General features: G+C 48.0%; 1 pseudogene; it reads left to right on the top strand.

Moving 5' to 3' along the window:
- The first annotated feature begins 2,810 nt into the window (after positions 1-2,810).
- Positions 2,811-3,255, top strand: LOC103291823 (NADH dehydrogenase [ubiquinone] 1 beta subcomplex subunit 7-like; annotated as a pseudogene).
- Positions 3,256-17,481: the final 14,226 nt, after the last annotated feature.

Below are 17,481 nucleotides of genomic sequence, written 5' to 3' on the forward strand. Positions count from 1 at the left end.
TGTGTGTGTGTGTGTGTGTGTCTGTCTGTCTGTGCTGGAGGTGACGGTTGGGGGTTGGAAGGAATTGCCAGTTGTCTTTCAAGCCAGAGCCTCTGCCTCTTAGTACCTTCACCCGTCCCCACCCCCAATACTGCACACAGTAGAAGCTCAATCCATGTTTCTGTTGATTATCAGAGTGGGATGATGTGTGTGCCAGGATAAGAAGGCAGAATGCCAGAGCAAGTGCTTCAGGAAGTAAACAAAGCGTGGAAGCCTGAAGTTCAGAGAACAGGAGCTTCTGTGTGGTTGAAATATGGGTTTGTGGGGGACAGGATTGAAAGCTGATAACCACATCTCCAGGTTATACAGTGACCTGGGCTGTTACGCCAGTGAGATCTGGAGCCACCAAGGTCTGTGTGAGAGACATGCAATGCCTTCTGCAGGATGGGCAGAGAGCTCTGGGTAGATCCAGGCGGCAGGACTCCTGGCACCAGGCTGGGTGGGAAGCTACAGTAAGACAGGAAGGACGGGCCACCCCCATGCCGCCCTTCAGGCTGTGGCCTCTCCATTCCCATGCCACCTACCGGCCACCTGCTCAGGGCAACGGTGAGGAAGAGTCAGGAGGCACAGGGATAGACAATGGGTTTCAGATACCCAAGACAATACCCCAATTCTGTTTCACATTGGACAAGGCCTCTCCCACAGCCCGAGGCTTTGGAGAAGCCACAAGGGGAACGTGGCTGGGCCTCCCCAGAGGAACAACATCCACTCTATGTGTAATCTGCATCCCAATTCTCCCAACTCTACACCAACGCTGTGATGCAGGCTCCGAGCAATGCAGTTACTTGCCCAGGGTCACACCACTTGTGGGTAACAGAGAAAACCCAGATTCACATCCAAGACTGTCCATGCTCTTTGCCTAGCCTTCCCTGGGCCCCTGTGATGGCAAAACTTGGTGTTTCCAAATTAGATGGCTACTGTTTTACTGAGACACCATCCCCCCCACCCGGCTTTGCTTCTACAGCCCCCTTCACGGTCATAGGCTCTTGGGACTGTGGCTGATCCTCTTTTGAGGACCAATGTTGGGGTGCTATCACATCCCCAGCAGCAGGTGCGTTCAGTGATGACTTCATATCAGAAGCAGTGTCCTGAGGCAGGTGGGAAGTCTCCAGCCGTCACAGAACTTTTCCCTTGCCAGTTGCAGCCAGGGTCCCACTCTGCCAGACCTTGTTCAGGGCTCCAGTCTGCCTCACCTCCTTTTCTTTCAATTAACCCTGCAAATAACTGTTCCTTTTCTCATGGCTCCCAATGGACTGTGAGCAACCCGTGGGAGGTGCTGAGATTGTCCTTCTTCAGCCTTTCTTGGGGGTCTTTCCTGGGACAGGTCTCTGCACTGTCTCAGGGAGGAGTCATAACCAGAAAACGCCTACTTTGCACGTTGACCATTGACCCTCCTGGAGAGGGCCGCCCAAGAACAGCTGAGAAAGTACTAGGGAGAGAGGAGATGCTCCCAGCTTACAAGAACCAGCTTATCCTCAGAAGCAGGTGGTAGGTAAACTAGAGATAGAGCCGGGGCTGGGGCCCAAAGGTAGCTTTTAGGAAGTTCAGACCTGGACACTGGAGACAAGCATCCGAGAGAGCTCTCGAGGCAACCGGAGTTGAGCAGGCTTGGCCTGGAGCCCCCAGGGGGCACAGCCCAAGTGGTCCTGGAAAGACGAGATGATTGGCCATAGTAGGGAGCAGGAATAATTTGTGAGACCTGGGATTGAAACGCCCAGCCTAGAGGAGAGAAGACAGGGTACAGGGACGGCTGTGAAATCTGGATTGAAGGAGAGGACAGGAATATTCTCATGCACAGAGGGCCTCAGGGAGCAGGGCTAGGGAGGCACACTGAGGCTGTGTACAAGGACACCTCCACCCCCACCCTCACCCTCACCTCCACCCCATGGTGAAAGGTGATGCATTCCCCTTTCAGGTGATGCAAGCACCTGAAGTGCCCTTCTTGGGTGGCTTGCTTGCCCTGAGACAGTAGGGAGAGGTGAAAAGGGGTCCCACACAGAGTAAGAGGGCATCTTGCTCACAGCTCTGAGAATGCTGGACCCAGAATCTGACTCCAGGGTTCCTGACTGCTCCCCACATCTGACACTGCCTCTCCAACTGGGTCCACGCATTTTGTCTCATACCCCCCTTAGCACCTTGGAAGGTGCTCCATAGGTGCTTAAACGAGCCTACCAGACCCTGTCCTTGCCTTCCTCTTTTGCCTCAGCTCTCACCATTCCTGCCGCCATTCAACCGTTTTCAGATCCTCACCTGGCCCAGCATTGTCTAAAATCTCTAGGAGGTCCCATGCTCCTGCTTCCCCTTGACATACTTTCCCTGCCTCCCTCTCCCCACTTGATTGGTTAAGTCTTGCTCATCGTTCAAGTCAGCCTAAGACTGAACTTCCTTCATGAGCTCTCATCACAGACTAACTCGGGTTGCCCGCTAAGTGTCTTCTACATCCACAGCACACATCACACTGCATTTCTCCCTCCTGATAACCTGCCCATACCCCCACCAGACTGTCAGCTCCATGGGGACAGAGTCTGTCTATATGACTGTCTGTATGCACCTCTTCAGCCTCGAGTTGATACCCAACAAAAATGTGTTGAAAGAATGGATGGATGGATGGGTGGGTGGATGGGATGCCCCTATGAAAATTTATAAAGTCCACATCAGAGAGTCTCTTCCAGCATGTTCTGGAGCTGGTCCCTGGTTCTTCAGTGAGGACAGATGAGGACCATCTCTCAGGTAACAAGGCAAAGAAGAGAATAGGGAGCGGGGAGTGCTTCTGGATAGGAACGAGGTGACCTGACTGCCACAGGAATCTGTGGCGACAGCAGCCATGGGGGCGCACCTGGCCAGGCGCTACCTGGGCGATGCCTCAGGGGAGCCAGACCCCCTGCGGATGCCCACCTTCCCGCCCGACCACAGCTTCCCCGGGTGCAAGGAGTGCGAGATGGTGGCCACGCAGCCGCAGATGGACGATGCACAGCTGGTGGTTCAGCAGCGAGACTACTGCGCCCACTACCTTCTCCTGCTGCTCAGATGCAAGCATGACAGCTTCCCCAACTTCCTGGCCTGCAGCACGACTGGAACTTCTGCGAGCACCTCCACTACACGATTCAAATGAAGGCGTTTGAGCTCAAGCAGCTGCTGCTCAAGTGGAAGAAATGGCGGAAGCAGAGGGAGGCGGATCTGGCCAGAAGCCAGGGGTCCAGCCAGGTGGCAGTGTAGTGGGGACCGCCCACCACCCTTGAATGAGTGGAGAAATAAAAGCCTCCAGGCCCGTAGCCCCCCAAAAAGAAAAGAAGTGAATAGGTTTTCCCCACCCTCAAGATTGTGAAGGGGAGATAGGGAGTAACCCTCCCAGAGTTGGCACTGCCCATCTGCCCTGGCTGCTGGAGGCGATGCAGGGATCCAGCGAACGCTCTGATGCTGGGCATGGAGACTTGGAAGAACTGGGGACAAACTTGCTACCTGGTAATGCAGGGAGGAGGTTCTTGGGCTGACTGTCTACATCAACTGGTTGCTTCCCACCCTGGCCCGACCAGGGCCAGGGATCAAGCCTGCAAACCAGGTACATACTCTTGACTGGGAATCAAACCTGAGACCCTTCAGGGTGCGGGCCGACACTCTAACCACTGAGTAACACGGGCCAGGGTGATAAACCTTCCATTTTGTATAACTGTTTGGAGCACCCTTCTAGATGAGATGCTGCCCAATTCATGAATTACTTAATAAAGCCAATTAGATCTTCAAATTTACTCCATTGAATTCTGTTCTTTAACAGATGTGGTGGCAGCATTGAGACCAAAGCAAACTTCTGATGGTTTTGGGGGGACAAGAAACATAAGCATGGCACCCCACAAGCCCCACTTCAAGCTCACTGTCTTTCTTGCCGTTTCCTAGGGCTGCTGATAAGCCCCTCTGGGTTTGAGCTCCATTCTATCTTGCGTTCAAGTTCCGGATTTGAATGACTTGCCTTTACAGGGCAGGTAAGCTTGAGCTGGCAGGAGGTTCTGCCCAGAGCAAGCCCCTAGACAGGCAGGTTAGTAAGAAGCTAGAAAAAGTCCTTGGCAATTGGAACTGGGAAACAGACAGATAGTTAAACAAGGCCAAGCAATTTACAGCCAGCTTATAAATCACAGTCTTATCTTCCCTAACCAAGGAGTCTCGCTGCTGAACCACCAGCTGTGCCTGTGGTTAAGGACACTTAGGAGCAAGTGGTTTACACATTCCAGACCGTGCCAGGGGCAGACCCGCCTCGGTCCCGGTTCTTTTCTGGTGACAAGACCACAATTTCCCAGTGGAAAACCCCAGGCCTGAGCTCTGTCCTTGGATTCCACGATGGGAACTGCTGACGATTCAGTCCGCCACTCCCCATATGTTTGGAATCAGCCCCCAGATTCCACGTTGAGAACGGTTGGTGGCAGCTGCAGTTCTTCATTTATTCTGAAATCAGTCCACAATCCTCATTCCTTGGGATTTTTTGGTTCAATCCTTTTCCCAATTCTAGGTTCCATGGGAATTGGTGGTGGTTACCAGCCGGAGTAGACTGGGTCCAACTTAAGAACTGAACTGGGTTCAATTTAAGAACCAGACTGGGTCCAGGATTGGACTGGGTCTGATTTGAGCTGTACTGGGTCCAGCAGGAGGTCTCAGGTGAATATTAAGAAACAGGATCCGCCGAAACCGGTTTTTGCTCAGTGGATAGAGCGTCGGCCTGCGGACTCAAGGGTCCCAGGTTCGATTCCGGTCAAGGGCATGTACCTTGGTTGCAGGCACATCCCCAGTAGGGGGGGTGCAAGAGGCAGCTGATCGATGTTTCTCTCTTATCGATGTTTCTAACTCTCTATCCCTCTCTCTTCCTCTCTGTAAAGAATCAATAAAATATATTTTTTTAAAAAAAGAAAGAAAGAAACAGGATCCGCCAAGCCGGTGTAGCTCAGTGGTTGAGTGTAGACCTATGAACCAGAAGGTTGCCAGTCGATTCCCCATCAGGGCACATGCTCGGGTTGTGGGCTCGATCCCCAGTGGGGGTCATGCAGGAGACAGCCAATCAATGATTCTCTCTCATCATTGATGTTTCTATCTCTCTCTCCCACTCCCTTCCTCTCTGAAATCAATAAAAAAGAAAGATCTTTTATATCCAAAGAACTGAGTGTACCACCTTTTAGCATACCTGCTTATTTTATGCTTAAGAACCACAGTCCTGGAAGCTGCAGATATTTGCAAAGGAGGCAAAATCTTGCTGGACACAGCCTAGAGTTGGCAATGTCCATTGCGAGGAGTGTTCCAGTTAAACAAAATAATTTAAAAGCTGCACTTAGCCCTAACCTGTTTTGCTCAGTGGTTAGAGTGTCAGCTCTGGGACTGAAGGGTCTCAGGTTCGATTCTGGTCAAGGGCATGTACCTTGGTTGCAGGCTCCATCCCTAGTCCTGGTCGGGGTACATGTGGGAGGCAACCAATCAATGTTTCTCTCTCACACATCAATGTTTCTCTCTCTCTCTCTCTCTCTCTCTCTCTCTCTCTCTATCTCTCCCCTTCCCTTTCACTCTCCCTAAAATCAATGGGGGGAAAATATTCTTGGCTGAAGATTAAAAAAATAAAGTAAGTAAAAAATAAAAACTGCATTGAATGTAACTGAGCAAACAGAATGATATACTTATTTTAATTCACATGCAGAAGCTTACAGAAGCCTTTAGTATTCCAAAAAAGCTTTATTGAGATTACAAAAGGCTCCCTAACTGGTTTGGCTCAGTGGATAGAGCGTCAGCCTGCGGACTGAAGGGTCCCAGGTTCGATTCTGGTCAAGGGCATGTACCTTGGTTGTGGGCACATCCCCAGTAGGGGATGTGCAGGAGGCAGCTGATCGATGTTTCTCTCTCATCGATGTTTCTAACTCTCTATCTCTCTCCCTTCCTCTCTGTAAAAAATCAATAAAATATATTTAAAAAAAGATTACAAAGGCTAATGAAAATTAAAGAGGTATCTAAGACAAATAATAGGATAGATGTGACTCCTGCTCCCTCTCCCTTATTTATTTTTTTAAAAAAGATTTTTTAAAATTGATTTTTAGAGAGAGAGAAAGGGAGAGGGAGAGAAAGAAACATCGATGTGAGAGTGAAACATCGATCGGCCCCCTCCCAGGGATTGAGCCCTGACCGGGAATCAAACCAGAAACCTTTCGGTGCACAGGATACCGCCCAACCAACTAAGCCACGCTAGCCAGGGCTACCCCTTACTTTTCACCTGAGTACTCACATTTCACTAATTCTTTGAACTGCTTTTCCACTCTGAAGAGACTATTAGACAGTTGCTGTTTAAAATAAAACTCCCTGAAGTTGAGGATGAACCCCTTCAGGTATCTTTTACCCCTTGGTCAAAAACTAAGGTCAGTAGTTAAAGACTTTCCTAAACCTAGGGAGAAACCCCAAAAGTTTTTTGAAGTCTTTATTAAATGTCTAGATCATTTCCAAATAAGGAAGAAAAAAATTGGAATGTTAATTGTAAAACTCAAGTTTATCTACTTTTGGTTTCCTAGTACAGAATTGGGTCTACTAGCAAACATGTTTTATGCCACACTGAGAAATTTTCTATGATAAAGCACGTTTCTATACATGATAGAAAGTATGTATATGTTTGCAAAAGCACAGAATGATAATATAAAAGACAGTTCATAATTGTTTATTTCTTAGTTTTCATTAAAATCAAGGTTTTTAAGGGTTAAAAATTACACCGTATGGAATTAAAACCACTAGAATAATAAAAAAACAATTTTGAATACAAGGAAGTGTTTTCAGTAAAAGAAGATATAAGAAATGGAAATACATTTTTTTTGAGGAAAAAGAAAATAAATGTGTCCTAAAGAGAGGCAAAATTGAAGAGGAAAAACAGAACAAAATCTAAAGGTAAGAGAGATATTAAATTAATTGGGGTCATTTCGTGTGATAAACACCCTTGCCATTGCCTTCCCTCCATCCTGGCCTAAAAGTAGTCTTTTCTTTTCATTTGTTAATATTTTGTTGACCCATCTTTCTTCCTGTAAAAATCTTCCATTTTGTATGACCTCTTGGAGCACCCTCCTAGTTGCTAGATATTGGGATGCTGCCCAATGCATGAATCACTTAATAAATTAGATCTTCAAATATACTCATTTGAATTTTGTGTGTTTTTTTAAAAATGTTATTTGTTTATTTTCTTGGGAAACCAATGTAGCAAACCTAGGCTTATTGAAAATGGAATCAGTAACTAAGGCTGCAGTAAATTTGGTTCTTGAACAGAATCACACAGGCCTGGGTGTGAATGCTGATTTTGTAAGCTTAGTACCCACGTGACCTTGGACAGAGCACCTCTCTGAACTTCAGTTCTGTCTCTGTAAAGTAGAGAAGACACTGAAAATGGAGCCAGAAGGGAGGACTCGAACCTACCTTACAGAATTGTTGAAAGAACTAGAAGCAGTGGGAAGGGCCCACCCTGGGTGGCACTCGATAAAAGGTAGTCATTGTTATTTCTTGTTGGCCAGCGCTGGGTGGGTACAGCCCTTCTTCAGGTTTCCTTGAGTCTCAGAATCAATAAACCAGTGTGCCCTCTGGGGATTCAGCTTCCGTTTATTTGCCCAAGGGATCATTAGTTTTGACAAATGTAGGCAGGACTCTGCCAGACCAAGCCTCTCCCCATTGTGATAGTGACAAAGTTTCCCTCTTGTCACGTGGACTGACCTTGAAGGCTGGGAGGTGGGGAGTGGGCCCTGCCTGGGAGGAAGCAAGGAGGCACGTGTTTGTAGACAGCAGAGCCTTTTGTAGAAGAGCTTTCACTGATGACAGCAGGATTTAATCAGATTGTCTTGGGTGTGGACGTGGTGATAAGGCTAATAGAGTGGCCCTGTGCTTGTTTGGATTATGGGACTCTCTGACTAGGAGAGCAACTGGAAGGCTGCCCAGAAGAGGGACGCCCTCTCAGTCCTTCTCGGAACGAAGGGCCCTCCCGCTCCTGCCACTCCCTGAAGCCTAGGAGCAGCTTCCAAGAGGTTTGAGGAGGGAGGAGGGGCTGGGGTTCTGGCCTCAACTTCCCATCTGAGCTCTGCCCTTCACCAGCTGTGCCACCAGATCTTGGTCTTTCTGAACCTCAGGTGCCTCCTCTATAAAATGAGCATGAGAAAAACACACTAGGAAGGATTGGGGTGAGAGCTGTGTCAGAGGATATAGGGTGCACAGGAGGCCCTGGGACAAAGGTTGGTTTCCTCCTTCTCCCTTTCCTCATGAACTGCTGGTTCCTACTCAGCTCTTAAACTTCCACACGTGGGTGCAGGTGTGCACCCCTCCTGGCTAAACCTCCTCAGGGCACCACATGCCCCCACTCCCACAAGGCCGAACGAAGACTTGACTTCTGTAATAGGCTGCCCACCTCCATTTCCACTCCATAAACACTCTTCCCCATCGCTCAAGACCAGATTATGGCCGCCACCCTTACCTGACATTATGGCCCGTCTGGACCAGAATACTTTTAGGACATACCGGTTACTCTGGTTTTTTAGTACAAATCGTACTTCTGGTGGTAACATTTGTCCCAGCATGTTCTCACTAGACTGTGAGAGCCTGAGGAGCAGAGTGGGGATCTGATTCGCCCACCTTGGCTGGTAGTTCATTGTGTAACCCAGTGCTCTTCTCTCTTCTTGGAGCAGAGGTCTGAAAGCGAAGGCTGACAGACAATACATGACTGACAGATGGACCCACTAGATTCCCTTATCAAGCATCCAGCAGTCCCCCCATATACTGACCTATTTCCTTCAACAAGATGTCAAAGTGTTGTAGGCAGCGGGAAAGGCACTGAGTGTTAGACCCGCGGGGTCAGACTGGACTGGGTTCAGCAACCTCGGTACTTGGGTTCTGGCTAGGGAAGAATTCAGAGCCAAGATCCAAACTATTAGAGAACATTTGTTTATAAAATCACAGAGGTAGAAAAATGATTCCTAGAAGAAATGGGCTTAGGAAACAAGTTATAGAGGTAAAGGAAAGTCTCTTAGAGCTTGAGAGTGAGGATGCACCTATAGGTTGGGTATCGGGAGGGGTAGGAGGAGGGAGAAGAAAATGGAAAGGCACAGGGGTGCTCCCTGGAGGGAGATCAAGCTGAGTCCTCTGTCCTAAGGGTTTTAAGGGTGGAAATGTTAGGGGAGATCCCAAGGGAAGATCTCAATAGAATATTCATCAGTTTTCCCCGGTGTGTCCTTTCAAGGTTGTGGTCCCCACTGATTGATTGGCTGGCACCAGGGGGTCATTATTCAATGGAGCTGGTCCTGAGGGCAACCATGGGATTGCTGGTCTGGTTTTACTGCTCTTCTGGTTCTGGAGCTGAAATACAATCAAGGCATAGATATTATCTCTAGGGAGGAAAGGTCAGGGGTACAAACTGAATGACCATCCATAAGCTAGGGGAGGAAAAGTCACCCTGGGGGTGAGGTCCCACCCTACAATTGTCCGTCACTAGGCACCTGGGATCTTCCACCATGGTGACCTTCTGTACCTGGCCCATAGTCTTTGCTCAACTCATGTCTGTCTAACTGTCTGTCACAAAAGCAACGGCCCTTACCATTTAATTTGCAAAGCATACAGGTCTCTAGAGTGGGTGGGGACATCCTCCCTCTGTGTATGTCCCCAACTTGGACACTCTTCACACTCTAGATGGATGTGTGCCCTTCAGGGATCAGAGGAAGATATCCCGACAGTTCAGATCGCAGGTTTCTGGAATCAGAGCTGGAAGGGAGGCTGGGGATTATCCAGGTCAATTCTTTTCATTTCATGCTGAGGAAACTGAGGCTCCTGAGAGAAACTAAGAGACTTTCCAAAAGTCATACACATTTGGCACTTCCAGGTCTGCACACTTCCTACAGGTGTCTTTCTCTGATTTTTGTACTCCGAGTGTTCAGCAACATTAATGAGTCCCCACTGTGGGTCGAGCCCTAGCTAAGCATTTTCACATTCATTCTTACATTGAATTCTTACTACACTGCTTGAGGTGGCCATTATCATAATTGAACAGAGGGGCAAACTCGGGGTTCAGAAAAGGGAAATGACTGGTCCAAGACCTCACAGTTAGTAAGTGGCTGAGATAGAACCTGAACCTCGATCCTTCAACTGTCAACTCAGCTTTCCACCAAGCCTGCAGTCCCTTCTCGGCAATACTGAAAAGTTGGTGGGGGAGCTGCCACCCATGCCCAGAAGAAAGGATAAGGCTTAAGGCCCACTGGAGACATTCGGGGGCACAGATGATGGCAAGGGGCCAGGACAATGAACTTCTGGAAGAATATGGCCCTCCTTGGAATAACATGCAAATCAGGACTCAGTCCTCAGGAATGCTGCAGAGCAGCTCGGTATAGTTGAGAGGAGGCCGAGTTCCTGACAAGCAGGGCTTCCTGATAGCAGCTGGGTCCCTCAGCCTCAGCCCAGGTCTGCACACTTCCTACAACGCAAATATCATCCACACTCAGTCCTGGGCGAATACTTTTACCTCTTGTGGGCCTTGATTTCCTGGTCTCAAATGGGATGCTGATGATAATGATCTATATGAAGGTTATTTTCCTGAAACATCACTTCGTGGAGGTCAAGGCTCCATTCATATACCTTTAGTTCCCACATACCTCATAATAACAACAGTTTTTGACTTGTTATTAAGCACCTAGAACATTCTGGAACTTAATCACATCTTTACAGCATCTCATATTATAAATAAGGAAAGGGAAGCAGAGAAAAGAAGTAAATGGCAGAGCTGTGATTTAATCTCAGGATCATCCAATTTCAAATCCAGGGCTTTTTCCATGACACCATGACACTCTTGTTATTTACTATCCAAAGTCCTTCCTCCATAACCTGCCTGAACTTCCCTTTCCAATCCCAGCTTCATCCACACAGGCCTACTCACTAGTCCCATCAATGTTTCCCCATCTCTCCAATGGCCTAGAGGTACAGTATATATATGAGTCATATGTATGTATACTACATATGTACTTGTTTGTAATGTATGCATTTATATGAATGCATTTATATGAATGCATTTATACATGTTAGTGTTATGTGGTGGATGCCTGCACATGGATATTAAAATGCATGTGTCTACAGGTATATTTTCCAGTGGCTGGGTAGGATTTGACAAGTACCTAGTGGAGGAAACAAATCCCAAAAGTTGGTAGCTGGCCAATAGGGTAACCAAATGTCCAGTTTGCTTGGGACTGTTTCAGTTTTCGCACTAAAAGTTTTACATTCTAGTTAAGTCCTCAGTCGCAGGCAAAGTGGGATGGCTGGTCACCCTACTGGCCTGGCAACTGTTCAACAGTCAGTGTTCCATGCTGAACATAAACAATTTCACAGAAGATCAATATTAGATGATGTCACTCCGTGACCATGATAGAACAAGACAAAAATAAGGACAGCCACACTGCCCTCACCACACTCTGCTCTGCTCACCCAGCCCGCTGCCCCTGCCCGCCTGGCCACCATTCAGCAGCTGTCAGGAAGACAGGCTGAAGTAGGAGGAATCGTTCTGCGGAAAATGGGCACCATGGCCAAACCAGACAGTGTCATCACTTCTGATGGCAAAAATCTCACCACAAAAACCGACAGCATGGTCCTGGCGGGGTAGCTCAGTTGGTTAGTTGTCCTGATATACCAAGGTTTCGGGTTCTATCCCCGGTCAGGACATATGCAAGAATCAACCGGTGAATGCATAAGTAAGTGGAACCACAAATCGATCTCTCTCTCTCTCTAAAAAAAAAAACAAAACAATAAAAAATAAAACAAAACAAAACTGACTGCATGTTGAAAACTGCACAATTTTCATGTAATTGGAAAGAGAAGTTTGAAGAAACTACAGTTGATGGCAGAAAAATGCAGACTGTCTGCAACTTTATAAACAGTGCATTGATTAAACAATAGGAATGGGATAAGAAGGAAAGCATAGTAACAAGAAAATTGGAAGATGGGAAGTTAGTGGTGGAATGCATCATGAACAAGGTCACCTGTACTTGAGTTAATGACAAAGTAAAGTAAAAATTCCATCATCCCCCTGAACAGGAATTAGCTGTGAGGATAAACAAGCTCAGTTCAATGAACAAATCTCTTCATGCTTTTTCCCCCCATTATTGTGTTCAGTTATCACAAACATTTTACATGCAACTATTTCTATTGGTTTAATTAGAATCCATCTTTTGGTTCATAAATAAATGTGTTTATGCTAAAAAAATAATAAAAATTTTAACACTATGCAATTCAAAAATGACCAAACTACTGCTTCATTACCAATGACAACTATCGCCCTGCTTTCTCCTCCTGCCTCCTAGACAAAAATTATTAAGATGCTCAATCATCAAATTTCCCTTGCTTTTAAATATATATATATATTTTATTGATTTCAGAGAGGAAGGAAGAGAAAGATAGGAACATCAATGATAAGACAGCGTCATTGATTGGCTGCCTCCTGCACGCCCCACACTGGGGCTCAAGCCCATAACCCAGGCATGTGTTCTGACCGGGAACCGAACCGTGACCTCCTGGTTCTTAGGTTGACACTCAACCACTGAGCCACACCAGCCAGGCTTCCCTTGCTTCTTGACAGCGTTCAGCCCAGAAGAAAGTTGTGCTTCCTTAAGCACTCTCCACAACTGCCCAGCACAATCTCAGGTCCTGCAACAAGCCCATCCTGTCTCTCACTGAGATGTCCCACAGTTCCCCTCGGTGCGTGTGCCCCTGCTGCAGTGAGTAAATAAACCCAGCTTTGATGTCAGGTGTGCCTGGTGCTCTTTAGGTCCTGAGCTTTATCACTAAGCGAGAGTCTAGCAAAATCTCAAGTGGGGAGAATGTAAAAAACTCAAACTTTTCGTTGCTCAACAAATATCCGCTGAGCACTTACAATGTGTCAGGCACTGTTCTGGGACGTGGGAACAAACCCATCCCTGGTCCTCAAGGAATTTACAGTGGGTGAGTGAGATAGACCGTCTAACAAAGACAAAACTAACTACACCATTAAAAACCATGCGAAGGGCTAGGATCCACATTTAGTGGGCCAGGGGATATTTAACAGCACCTAACCCAGCCCGGCCAATCAAAGAAGTACCCCATTCAAATCTGGATTCTCCAGGCCTTGCCTTGCAGCCTCCCAAAGTGCCTCGGGTTGTTAAGGTTCTACCTGCAACCCCAGATCTGTTTGGGGTTGGAGGCATAAAGAGTCAGAAATTTCCTTTCTCTCCTCCCTAAAATTAGTTTCTCGGAGCCCAGTTGGTAATTCCCATCCTAGGAGGAGTTCCAGGTCTTAGTAGCACCTGGAGATTGGGAAGTGAGTCTCTGATGAGGTAAACCCTGCTGGGTGGGAGGGGTTATCCACAGTGCCTAGGACCTAAGTACTTTTCAACAGTCTATGAAAACGCTTGAGATCTGAAAATAAACTCATAGTGACACCAAAATGAAAAATCAAATTACAAAATAAAATCAACAACTTAAATGTTTTCTCAAAAAGTAAATTGTCACCCTGGCCGGTGTGGCTCAGATGGTTGTAGCGTCATCCCATACACCGACAGGTGGCGGGTTCGATTTGCGGTCAGGGCACATAACCAGGTTGTGGGTTCGATCCCCTGTCAGGGTGCATAGGGAAGGTGGCTGATTGATGTTTCTCTCACATCAATGTTTCTCTATCTCCCTTCCTCTCTCTCTCTCAAAAAAAATAAATAAATAAAATAAAGTGAATTGTCATGGCAACTCAATTTAATGCGCAAATTTTATTTATTGGGGATGGATGTCTGTAAGCTGCCTGAGCTGGGCTGGGCAGGACTCCATGGATCACTTCTTCCAGATGTGTGTTCCCCTCCAAGAGGAGACTTGCTTGAGCTCCAGGAGCCGCTGCAGGTAGGAAGGGTGGATCCTGCTGTAAGATAAGATCCCTGGGACATGCTGTCACCCCATATATCTCTGAGTCACTTCGCAGCGGCAATGGCCTTCATAGGATTTCCGCCTAGGGCAGCTGAGGGGTGTGGTGGGGCGTGGTGGGGCATGGTGGAGAGGCCAGGGCACCCTCCCCACCTGACACGTGAGAGAAGTACCTGAGGGGAGGAGACTTGCCACGGCCTCCATGCCCGCCCCAGCCAGGACTTTCCTGAGCAAAGGCGTGAGCTCTCTCCTGACTATGTATGGACTTGTGCTGCCCCAACTATACTCGTAGGCATCTGTGGCCACAAAGTTTTCTTGGGGTCCCATCTTTATATTCCACCTTTAGTCTGTCTTGGCCTGGTCTTACTCTTCATTTTTAGTCTATGACGTGTTCTTATAAGCCCTCTAGGTTCTTTTTAAACAATAAAGAAACTCGGAATTTAATCTGCACTTAATAACAAATATTTAAAATTCTTTAAGGCTAAAGACTATAAACAAAGCTGACATATTGACTGGCTGGGGAGAAAAATACATGGGACATCTATAACAAACACAATCTATACTAATAAAAGGGTAATATGCTAATTAGACCGGGAGACCTTCTGGACATCCTTCTGGACAAAGCCATGGTGGCAGGGCAGAAGCAGAGGTAGTTAGGGGTGATCAGGCCAGGAGGGGGGCAGTTGTTGGTGATCAGGCCAGCGGGGGCGGGGGGGAAGTTAGGGGTGAGCAGGCTGTCAGGGGGGCAGTTGGGAGCTAGAAGGCTGGCAGGCAAAATGGTTAGGGGAGATCAGGCAGGCAGGCAGGTAAGCGGTTAGGAGCCAGCGGTCCCAGATTGCGAGAGAGATGTCCGACTGCTGGTTTAGGCCCAATCCCCTGAGGGGTCCCAGATTGGAGAGGGTGCAGGTTGGGCTGAGGGTCACCCCCCCATGCACGAATTTTGTGCACCGGGCCACTAGTTTTTACATATAAAATACTTAAAACTACAAGTCACTAAGAAAAAGGCCAAAATGTCCAATAGAAAAAAGGATTTGACTCAGCTGGTATGGCTCAGTGGTTGAGCATGGACCTATGAACCAGGAGATGTGGGTTCGATTCCTGGTCAGGGCACTTGCCCCAGTTGTGGGCTTGATCCCCAGTAGGGGGCATGCAAGAGGCAGACAAGCAATGATTCTCTCTCATCATTGATTTTCTCTCCCTCACCCTTACTCTCTGAAATCAATAAAAATATATTAAAAAGAAGAAAAAGAATGAAAGAAAAAAGGATTTGAATAAATAATTTGCAAAAGAAAGCAAATGACCAACAAACATGAGAAACTACTGAATTTCAGCATCAGTCAAATAAATAGTCAAGTAAAGCGTTCTTTACCCAACAGATTACAAAATTTTTTTTAAAGAATTAGTGTGACACCTTGGCCAGGTAGCTCAGTTGGTTAGAACACCGTCCCTTTAGGCCAAGGTAGTGGGTTTGCTCTTCAGTCAGGGCACATCCAAGAAGCAACCAATGAAGGCATAAATGAGTGGAACAATAAATCAATGTTCCTCTCTCTCTTTCTCTCCTTCCCTCTCTTTCTCTAAAATCAATAATAGTAATAAAAAAATAATTAGTGAATTGCCTGCAGGTAGGTGTTGGGGCGTGGGGGTGTGGGGGTGTGGGGGCGCATCCTTTCCCTATCATAAGGGCCTGGTTTCAGAGCTGGGCTCCACGGCCCCGGGCAGGGCCCCTCCTGCCCCGCGAGCACCCCACTTCCCCCAGCGGTAGGGTCAGGTGCACCGAGGGCAGGTGGTGTCCACAGCCCACACAAGGGGTGGGGATGACCAAGCACAGAGGGACTTTGGGGGCCAGGACCCACTTGGCCTTCTGCAGGGGACCAGCAGGTTCCGGGCCACGGGCAGGAGATGGGGACTAGTGACCCTTTTTGGCCCTTTTGAGGTGCAAGGAAAGGTGCAGCCCAGCAGGGCCCCTGCACTTCTGGGAGGATGGTGCGAACCTAGTGATGATCCCCCTGCCCCACGCGCAGTAGCACCCCTCGGCAGAGCTTGCTCAATAGGGGCCATGGTGCCCCAATGGGGGGTCCTGGCCTCCGGCGGCAGCAGCAGCAGCAGCGGGGAGCCAGGCTAGGTGCGGCTCAGTCCCCCTTCAATGACCTCAACCCGCAGCTGGTGAACATGGGCTTCCCCCCAGTGGCATCTCGGACACCACGCCGTGGAGCCGGTGCCCTCCATCCTGCTCCTCTTCCTGCTCATGATGCTCGGCGTGCATGGACTCCTGCTGGGGGGCCTCCTCTCCCTGGAGTCCCACCTGAGTCAGCGGTGACCTCTGCTGGGGGGCAGGCATGGGGAGAGGGAGCTGCCAGGCCTCGATGTGAGAGCGGGCACACGGGGAGGGGAACCTGGTGGTGCTTGAAGGTGTGCTCAGAGGACACCGTTTCCACGCGGCATTAAGCATGATGCAGAGGGAACCTCCAGTCCAGTGGTCCCAGAGTATCGGTGGATACCCTCATTCCCCTGAGATGTGTTTAGGTAGTAGGGCCTGCATTAAGCACAAGGAGCAAGAAAAGGATTCCCTTCCCATTCTCTTGCAACCCTTTTCTGCCAGAAGACGGTCCCGCTTGGTGCCGCTATGTTCTCATGCCTCTGGAGCCCGTGCTGACTGCCCCTGTAACAGAGAACAGGCCGTGGGCTTAGGGCAGGTGGGAAAGGTGTGTTATAGCCCTGTTTTTATTGGCTACCTTTTATTTGTGACAGGTGGTATAGGGATTCCATTTATTGCGGTGGTGTTTTCAATAAATAAATTTAGTAAACTTGAAAAAAAAAGAATTTTTTTGGGAACCTCTTATTTTATCTGTTTCAAATTGAGTGAGAGTGGGGTGAAATGGGCTGATTTTAAAGTGTGAGTATAAATTTGTACACCTTTTCTGGAAACAGTTTGTGGCCGATGAGTTTGGGTCCTTGACTCCTTAATATAAAATAATTTAGCTCAGGTGGCGTGGGTCAGTGGCTGAGCATTGACCCGTGCACCAAGAGGTCTCTAATTCGAGTCCATTCAGGGGTCAGGGCACATGGTCAATTCACAGCAAGGGGATGCAGGAGGCAGCCTATCGATGCTGATGTTTCTCTCTCATCGATGTTTCTACCTCTCTCTCCCTCCTCCTTCCTCTTTCTCTAAAATCAGTAAAAACATATTTTTAAAAAAAGAATTTAGACCAGGGACACTGATTAAAAGCGAAGGCAGATCGATGGAGACCCTGCAGAGGGTGAGAACACTGAGATAGCATCCCAGGTTCTGCACCCGAATGAGGATTTAGGGGTTTTTATTCCTGGGAATACAGGAGTTGGTGGGGTTAACCAATCAGGGTGTAGGTTGGCTGGCTTTTTCCTTTTTTAGAACACAGTATACGGAAAACCGGAATATGTCAGCAAAACCAAGTGTCCTGGGATTGTACAGCACTTATTATGGGGTGCAGGAAGGACTTTCCCAACTAGGTTTGAGTCTGTCTTTGGGGTTTGTAGCCTGGCTTTAGATCTGAAAAACAAACTTAAAAGAAG

This window comes from Eptesicus fuscus, chromosome 20 (assembly GCF_027574615.1).
Source record: "Eptesicus fuscus isolate TK198812 chromosome 20, DD_ASM_mEF_20220401, whole genome shotgun sequence".
In the NCBI taxonomy this organism is placed as follows: domain Eukaryota; kingdom Metazoa; phylum Chordata; class Mammalia; order Chiroptera; family Vespertilionidae; genus Eptesicus; species Eptesicus fuscus.